Consider the following 9,613-nt stretch of genomic DNA (forward strand, 5'->3'; position numbering starts at 1 on the left):
CCGGCCCCGCCCCTCCCTGCTCACTATTCCCCGGCCCCGCCCCTCCCCGCCCGGCATTTCCCCGGCCCCGCCCCTCCCCGCCCGGCATTCCCCGGCCCCATCCCGCCCCACCTGGCATTTCCCCGGCCCCGCCCCTCCCCGCACAGCATTCCCCGGCCCCATCCCGGCCCCGCCCTGCCGCACTCCCACATCACCCGGGGGCTCCTCCCCGGTCATTCTGTCTGGCCCAGGCCGGGGGAATCCTCCACGGGGTGAACCTGCCGGCCTCACACCAAGGGTTGAGCCAGCCGTGCTGCGGCCCTGGGACACGCGGTGCCAGGCACGTCTGCGGGACCCGCTTGGCAGGTGATCTGCCAGGCTGAAGCCATCTGGGGCCTGTGTGGGTCCAGCAGACGGGGGTTGTGTTAGACACTTTGGCCCCGTGTGCCCCACTGGGGAGTGCAGTGCAGGGCGGGCGCCAGGGCACCCCAGGGCACCGGTGCTGCAGCGCCCACAAGGGGCCGGGGCCCTGCCGGCAGAACGGTGGCACTCCAATGCAATAGCGCCTGGAGAAAGGCTGGCTCTGTGCCAGCGTCCACTGCCCAGCCCAGGCGCGAGCGCTGAGAGGTGCATGGGGCAGGGCCGGGGCTGGCTGACAGGCCCAGGGGGCCTCGTAAAAAGTCAGGCCCTGCGTACCCTTCCGCAAACAGGCAACAGCCCCAGGGCCACGCCCCTGAGCCAGGGCCAGCCCTGAACCCCAGGGGCCCAGCTCAGCCTTCCCAGGGCTGCGCGCAGGGGGCAGCCGTGCCCAGCGGGAGCCCTGCCCGGGAAGCCAGAAGGCATGAATTGCAGGGAAAGTGGCCGTTCCCACAGCTAATCGATGGCGGCAGATCCTGATCCCCTTCATTATTAGGGTTTTCTTATGCATGTGCACGCAGCAGATTGATCGCCGGCTGCGAAGGGAAAATCAATTATTCATGTTAGAAATTAGAGAATGATTTATGTCTGCGGGCGGCCGAGCGGCACGGAGCCCCTGGCAGCGTGGGGGCTGGAATCAGCTGGGCACGTCACCAGGCACAGGGCCCTGCCCATCCCGGGCCCTGCCGAGTGCAGCACCCAGCCCCAGTTCCCCCTCCGCCCAGCCCTGCCCCGCCCTGCCCCCCCCCAGCCTAGCCCCACCCTGGCCTGCCACCCAGCCCTTCCCAGTCCCAGGCCCCTCCAGCCCTGCCCTGGGTCTCTAGGGCCTGGTCTACACTACGACTTTAATTCGGATTTAGCTGCGTTAATCCGAATTAATCCTTAACCCGTCCACACAACGGAGCCAGTTACTTCGAATTAAAGGGCGCTTAAAATCGATTTCTGTACTCCACCCCGACGAGCGGAGTAGCACCAAAATCGATTTTGTAAATTCGAATTAGGGGTAGTGTGGCCGCACACCACCGAATTAATGTGGTTAAAATTAATGGGGTAGTGTGGCCGCACACCACCGAATTAATGTGGTTAAAAACCGAATTAATGTGCTTAGTGTGGCCGCGCACAATCGAATTTATACAATCTGTTTCCCAATTTCGAATTATCTAAATTCGAATTAATCTCGTAGTGTAGACGTACCCTTGGAAACCCGCTGAGCCGGGCACTGCCCCGCCCGTGTTAGACACCTTGCTCCTCCCCCCAATCCAGTTCTCTTTATCTCCCCACCCCCTGGACCTCCCTGTCCCTTTCGCAGGCCGGGAGCTGGCTGCCCACCCCCCCACCTCCTGCCCTGTGCTGTGAGGCTCTCCAGCCGCTCCGCAGAGCGCTCGCGGGCTGGGCCGGATTGAGTCCATTCTCACACCAGATGCCTGGGGACTCCAGTGCTCAGGACAGCGCTGGGATGGGCGGTAGCCGCCTGGGAGAGCACATTTAATGCCTGGGCCAAGCCCTCAGCCGGGGGGCCGGCCACAGGAAGCCGGTGCCCCGGGAGCCCCCGCGAGCGCTGCCTCGTTGAACGCCCCTATCGTCGGCTGCGGGGCGTCGGGGGACGTCGCTCTGTGGAGTGCGCTGGTTACCCCGTGGGGGCGGCCTGGGAACTCCCCCCACAGCACACAGCTGGGTTCTCCCAGTCCTGGTGTGCCGTCCGGTGCTGAGCAGAAGTCATGAGGGGCGGGGGAACAGGGCCATACAGGCCTGTTATGGCACCGCTGGGAGGCAGCGTCTCCAAGAACGGCCCCCCCAGGGCAGCATGTCGGGCACGGGGCTCCCCACAGGTACCCTGGTACCGGGGACCTTGTCAGGGACTGCAACAGCTGCCCTGGGGCGGGGGAAGCCTGGAGGGAGGCGGGATCGGGAGTGGAGGGGACAGGTTCGTGTTGTACAGCTGAGACGCCCAAGGCCCATGCTCCCCCCGCCCCGTCCCTCCATTATTCTAGGCCTGGGCTCCCCAGCCCCCCCGCAGTGGTCCTGGCTCCATGCTCCCCCCCCCAAGGGTGGGAGGGGCACTGTCCTGGGAGAGGGGCTCTTTTCAGCAGTGATCAGGGATTCAGGTCGTGCTCTGGCTGGCGGGGGGGAGAGGGGCCGCGGGGTGGGTGACACCCAGCTGGGTGCTGGGGAAGGAACCTGACCTGCATGGGTAGGCAGTGATTTGATCTGATTCATCGCGGATCCACTTGGAGCTGATAAAGTTTTGGCAGAGGAGGCTGGGCTGGGCCAGGCATGCCCCCCCCCCCCCCCCCCCCCCGGCGGGCGGGGCGGCGCCCCGCGCCCCCGGGGGCGCCCCCCCCCCCCCCCCCCCCCCCCCCCGGGCACTGGCCTGGGCCCGTGAGACAACTCCCTCCCCCCAGGGGCAAGGGCCCAGCCTGTGCGATGCCCTCCCCCTCCCAGGCACACCGGACCCACGTTCAGCGTTGCTGAGCCTGCAGGTCTGAGCCGTGCTGCTGGGGAGGTCCCTTGCTCCCTGCTCAGGCAATGGGCTTGCAGCCGAGGGCCGGGACACACCCAGCGCCAGGGCTGCCAACTTTCTAACTGCACAAAACTGAACGCCCCGCCCTGCCCCGCCGCTTTTCTGAGGTCCCACCCCACTCGCTCCAGCCCCTCTCCCTCGCTCTCCCCCACCCTCACTCACTTTCACTGGGCGGGGGCAGGGGGTTGGGGTGCGGGAGGGGGTGAGGGCTACGGCTGGGGCTGCAGGCTCTGGGGTGGGGGAGTGTAACATTACACTGGGGATGAGGGGTTTGAGGTGCAGGAGGGAGCTCCGGTCTGGGGCCAAGAGATTTGGAGTGCGGGGGGGGGTGTCTCAGGGCTGGGGCAGGTGGTTGAGGTGTGGGAGGGGGTGCAGGCTCTGGCTGGGGGTGTGGGCTCTGGGGTGGGGCCAGGTATGTGGGGCTCAGGGCCAGCTCCAGTGTTTTTGCCGCCCCAAGCGGCGGGGGGGGGGGGGAAGCCGCGATCGGCGGAACTTCAGCGGCAGCTCTACCGCCGCCGCTTCATTCTTCGGCAGCAATTCGGCAGCAGGAGGGACTGAGGGACCCACTGCCGAATTGCCACCAAAGAGCCGGACGTGCCTCCCCTTTCCATTGGCCCCCCCAAGCTCCTGCTTGCTGCGTTGGTGCCTGGAGCCAGCCCTGGTGGGGCTTGGGGTACATGAGGGGGCTCTGGGCTGGGGCTGATGGGTTTGGAGTGCGGGTGGGGGTGCAGGGTCTGGGAGGGAGTTTGGGTGTGGGAGGGGGCTCAGCGCTGGGGTAGGGGGTTGGGGTGCAAGAGGGGGTTCTGACCTGGGGCAGAGGGTTCAGGGTGTGGGCTCTGGCCGGATGGCACGTACCTCAGGCAGCTCCCGGTCTGCGGCGCAGCAGGGCTAAGGCAGGTTCCCTGCCTGCCCTGGCTCTGTGCAGTTCCCGGAAGCGGCCGCCTTGGCCGGCCCCTAGGCAGAGGCGCAGCCAGGCAGTTCTGCGCGGTGCACGCTGCCCGTGCACGCAGGCGCCTCCCCCGCAGCTCCCATTGGCTGCGGTTCCCGACCAATGGGAGCTGTGGAGCCAGCGCAGGGGACAGGGGCAGCACGCGGAGCTTCTCTGATTGCCCCTGTGCCTAGGTGCCAGACATGCCGGCTGCTTCCAAGAGCCACGCAGAGCCAGGGCAGACAGGAAGCCTGCCTTAGCCCCACTGCACCGCTGACTGGACTTTAAAGGGCCAGGTCAGCAGTGCTGACCCGAGCCGCCAGGGTCCCATTTTAACCGGGTGTTCTGGTCGAAAGCCGGACGCCTGGCAACCCTACCCAGCACCAGTCTGAGCTCACCGGTGCCTCCTCAGCTCCTGTGGGGTGCCTGGTGCCCTTGTCCTTTGCTTCTCTGCCCAGGGGTTCTGGCTGCAGCCTGGCACCCTGCCACAGGACCCCTGGCTCCCGGCTGCCCCCTGCCAGAGCCTCGCTGGGCCTGACGCCTGAGCTGGTGGCTGAGTTCCCTGGAGCAGCTTTCAGGGCCTGTGTGCAAAGCGCTGCCCAGCCAGGTGCAAATGGCCCCCAGGTTGGAGGTGGTGGCCCAGCGAGCCGTGGGGCCCTGCCCAATGGAGGGGGCGGCCCGGCGAGCCTATTGCCTAGGCCAAGTCCTGGCCCAGTGCATCTCCTCCATGCCCACCCGTGGTGCCGCCCAGAGCTGCCCGGGGTTGGGAGAGGGCCTGAGCGAAGCTGTCTTGCTGAGGGCGCGGTTTGGCTCGTCCCACGGGGGTGGCTGCTGGGGGCTGTGTCAGCACGTCCAGGCCTGGCGCCCCCGCCCTGGGCTGGAGCAGGCAGCAGGCGAAGGGACTGCGAGGCAGGGACAGGCGCGGGATCTGGTTACAGGCAGCGTGGGGCAGACGCAGCACAAGGGCTTTCAGTGATAATTAATAATTAACATTGCCAATGGCGACGGGCGACAGGAAGCAGCCGAGCCGGCCCAGCCAGCAGCATGGCCAGGGGGCTTGCGCCTGGCGGGAGGGTGCCAGGGCTGCAGGTGGCTTGGGGGAGGGGGGAGAAGCCGCCAGCTCCACCCGATGCCCAGAGGCCCCTGCAGTGTGACCAGAGCAGGGGAGCCGCAGAGCTTGGGCAGCGGCCCCTGTGCCCACACAGCCCAGGCCTGGCGGTAAAAGCGCTGGGCGCAGGGAGAGGGAAGCTCAGGGATTACCGGATCCTGCCTAGGCCCGTGACCCGTGTGCGCGTGGGAGCTGTGTCAGCCTGGCATGCTCCGGCCACCAGCACCGCCCCAGGGAGCCGAGCGCCCCGTAGCGAGGCCGGTCGCTGGCCGGGGGTCTAGGCCTGGCTTGGCAGGGCGTGCAGGCTGTGTGCTCGGGGGCTGCTGCCGGCGCGGGAGGAAATTGGCCCCACAAGATCTTCTGAGCTGCACATCATGACCCCTCCCCCGCGATGGGAGCATTTGGTTGGGTTTATTGGGTCCCTTTAGGAGGGCGAGAGCCAGCGCCCCACAGAGCTTGGGGGAGGGGGGAGAATGGGAACCCCACAGAGCTCGGGGGAGGAGGGAGAACGGGAACCCCACTGGGGGAGGGGGGAAATGGGAACCCCACTGGGGGAGCGGGAGAACAGGAACCCCACAGAGCTCGGGGGGGGAAGGGAACCCCACCGGGGGAGGGGTGAGAACGGGGCTGGAACTTGCACTTTCTGTCGCTGCAGAATGGGCCAAGGGGAAATGCTCCAGAGACTCGAAGCCAAGACTCAGCCCAGCGCGGTCGGTGGGAGCGGCCGAGCGCAGAGCCAGAGAGCGCGGCCCCGCTGGGTTCCCAGGGCCTAGGCTGACCGTATTTCCTAAAGGGAAAATGGGGCTAGCCCGAGCCCCCCCTCCCTGCATGGGGCTGGCCTGAGCCGCTTCCCCAACCCCCCCCACACACATGGACTGTCCCGAGCTGCTCGCTGGAGCCCTCCCCCCTGCGTATTGCCCCTTGCTCCTCCACACCTCACTTCTCTGGCAAAAGCCAACGGGACAAATGCCCACTTTTGCCAAGAAAAGATGGGATGGCCAGGACAGGGCTTAAAAAAGGGACTGTCTTGGCCAAAACGGGCCGTAGGGTCACCCTCCCAGGGCCCCTCCCTGAGGCCAGTCAGCGGGGGAGAAGAGAGCCCAAGAGAGGTGGGACAGGACGAGCTGAAAGAGCAGCGGGCGCGTCCCCCGCTCGCTCTGCCCTGCCCATCTCCTGCAAAGAACTGACCCAGCAGCAAAAGTGGGGCAAAGCCCCAGCTATCCCCACGGCAGCCCTGGAGCTCAGGCACTGGGGAGCGCTGCAGCCCGGGGGGCAGAGCCCGGGAGCCAGGAGCAGCGCTGGTTGGCAGGGGACATGCTGCATGGTGCCCTAGCCTAGGCTTCAGCGCCTGGCAAGGTACAGCTGTGCACACCGCGAGCGCTGGCGTGAGCCCTGCTAGCCCCAGGCTGCTGCCCCGGGCTGGAGACTCGCTGTTTGCCTTTGGCTGTCACCCTGGGAGCGGAGCGCCTGCCCCACCTGGCGCCGGAAGGCAGTAGGGCGCATTGCAGGTGCACACGCTGTTGTGGTGCCCGTTTGTGTGGAGCAGCCCGAAGAGACCTGCTGACAAGGACTAAGCGTGTCCACGAGATGCTCTGGGACCTCTGCCCCCGGCTCCAGGGGTGGTGGGGGACAGGGTGGGCGTGTGTGGCCCTGTGAACGGGCAGGGTGGGAGCTCCCGTGGCTCACACATGCTGGCAGAGGCTCCACGCCCGCCCTTGACTGGAAAGCTGCCCCGGTGTCAAGGCTGGTGGATTTGAACTGGATCGAGACCCTCGAGGTCCCATGTGGACACACGCAGGCCGGGTCTAACCCGCAGGGTGGATGCAGCCTCTGCCAGCATAGCTAGGGCCTCCCAGAGAGCGGGATCTCCTGCCGGGACGGAGCAGCCCCTGCCGGTGTGGTAAGAGTGGGGTAGCCGCAGTGCTATAGCTGTGCCGCTGGAGCCCGCAAGGTGCACACACAGCCTCAGTGACCCCTGGGTGGATCATCTGCCAGGGCAACGCAGGGGCTTAGATGGGGTACTCAGAACTCTGCGAACCCAGGAGCTAAGCGACGCTGCCTGACGCCAGGCTTAGCCCTGCACGGCCTCCCTCCACACGGGCGTTCAGCTCATCCCCTGAGCATGACCCACTGGCAGCCGCGCTGCACGGGCAGGCAGGGCACCGCACACGGCTCTGTGACGAAGAGGGGGATTTTCTTGGTTTTCCAGTGGGTTGCATGCAGAGGGGGTGGGACTCAGTTTCCCTGGGTGTTACTGGTTTAACGAGGTGAGGGGAGAGGGAGTTTGTTGTTACAGAGGACCGGAGAGAGGACTTGGGGACCCAGCCAATGGCCTGGAGGATGGACACCCCAGCGACCGGTGACCTGACGACCCGGAGGCCCAGCTGAGGAGACGCAGCCGGTTCTGGCCAGTGGGAGGACAATGGGCTGCAGAGTGAGGACCCAGTGACCTAACCAGCCGGTTCCAGCCAGAGGACAGAAGAGGGGAGAGGAGGCCCCGGTTTACGACCCTGTTTCCCTGGAGAGAAGACAATGGACAGAGGCGGGGCTTGGGGGAGGTGATCTCAGATGCCCAGCTGGGAAGCAGGGGGGCTCTGGGCTGGAGAGGGGGAGCAGGCAGAGCCCCCCTGGATGCAGGGGAGACTGGGGTGTGCTGGGCTGAGGGAGGCCAGGCCTGAGGCCCTGAGAGTTTCCTGTGCTGGGTTCAATGCTCAATAAACCCTCCTGTGTGACGCTGGCTGAGTCCAGGGCCGGCTCCCGGCACTAGCGCAAGAAGCAGGTGCTTGGGGCAGCCAGTGGGAAGGGGCGGCACGTCCGGGTCTTCGGCGGCAATTCGGTGGCGGGTCCCTCAGCCCCTCTCGGAGGGAAGGACCAGCCGCCGAAGAATGAAGCGGTGCGGTAGAGCTGCTGCCGAAGTGCCGCCGATCGCGGCTTTAACTTTTTTTTTTTTTTTCCACCGCTTGGGGCGGCAAATAAGCTGGAGCGGGCCCTGGCTGAGTCACTCCAGTCTAGAGAACGGGGCGGGGGGGGGAATTATTCCCTTCGGGAGTGAAGGCCCCGGGGGTCCAGAGCGAGGGGACTCCCTGAGGGGGCCCACGGCAGAGACAGACGTGCTAAGGCTCAGAGAGGTGCAGCTCCAGGAGGTGGAGGGGCCTGACCCCAAGAGAGAGGGCCCCCCCGAAGGGGGGTCGCCCCCGAAAGGCCCCCCCCCCCACGGACCACACGGGGCCAAGAGTGGGCACAACCTGGGAGTCTGTGACACGCTCCCGTGGGTGCACGGAGGTGCTGAAACGACCAAGGTGCACGCTCAGCCCTCTGCCTTCCCTGTGCCCTGCGGTGCCCATCTGCAGGGACATCTATGTCCTAACTGCCCCCGGGTCGCAGGCCACAATCTGCGCTAGCCCCAGCCACTCCTGTCGCCCCGTCGCGCGCTGGGCGAGGTGTTCGGGCGGGGCTGTGACCTGCGCGGGGAGGCATAGAATCATAGAATATCAGGGTTGGAAGGGACCTCAGCAGGTCATCTAGTCCAACCCCCTGCTCAGAGCAGGACCAATCCCCAACTAAATCATCCCAGCCAGGGCTTTGTCAAGCCGGGCCTTAAAAACCTCTAAGGATGGAGATTCCACCACCTCCCTAGGTAACCCATTCCAGTGCTTCACCACCCTCCTAGTGAACCAACCTAGACCTCCCGCATTGCAACTTGAGACCTTTGCTCCTTGTTCTGTCATCTGCCACCACTGAGAACAGTCTAGACCATCCTCTTTGGAACCGCCCCCCTCAGGTAGTTGAAAGCAGCTATCAAATCCCCCCTCACTCTTCTCTTCTGCAGACTAAACAATCCCAGTTCCCTCAGCCTCTCCTCATAAGTCATGTGCTCCAGACCCCTAATCATTTTTGTTGCCCTCCGCTGGACTCTTTCCAATTTTTCCACATCCTTCTTGTAGTATGGGGCCCAAAACTGGACACAGTATTCCAGGTGAGGCCTCACCAATGTCAAATAGAGGGGAATGATCACGTCCCTCGATCTGCTGGCAATGCCCCTACTTATACAGCCCAAAATGCCGTTAGCCTTCTTGGCAACAAGGGCACGCTGTTGAGGGGAGAGGTGCTGGTTCCATGGGGCTATGTGGGGATGTTGGGAGCTGAGGGGGGCTGGCACCTCGGCTGCGTCCCAGAAGGGAGGAACGGCAACGCTGGGTGTCCACAGCCATGCGGTACATGTGGGGGTGGGGTGGGACGGCCCCTCTGGGGAGCCCCTGCGCTGGGTGCCCCCGTGCCATGGGTGCTGGGGGTCCCTGTGCGGGTGGGGTGGGATGGACCCGCTGGTAGGGCTGGGCGCTGGGGGGTGGATGCTGCGCGTGGCACACACAGCCCTGGCTACGCCCGTGCCAGCCCCAGCAGCTGTACAGCCCCCCACCCCCCACGTGGCGCTGCCTCTGTGTGTGCTCCCCCCGCAGCCCTATCTCGCTGCCAGCTCCCGTCTAATTTCCTGTCCATTGTCCCCGCTGCCAGCCCCGCTGCTGTGTGCCGCCGAGTCCTGCGCCCGGCCCCCGCTCACTCTCAACAGCCATGTCAGTGCCTCCTGCCACCGGGGCCAGCCCCCGGGCACCCTCCCCCACACCCTGCTGCTGCCCACCCCCTCCCCACCCGCCTGCCACGT

The sequence above is a fragment of the Terrapene carolina genome, unplaced genomic scaffold (assembly GCF_002925995.2).
Source record: "Terrapene carolina triunguis isolate 2854851 unplaced genomic scaffold, T_m_triunguis-2.0 Scaffold95, whole genome shotgun sequence".
Classification (NCBI taxonomy): domain Eukaryota; kingdom Metazoa; phylum Chordata; order Testudines; family Emydidae; genus Terrapene; species Terrapene triunguis.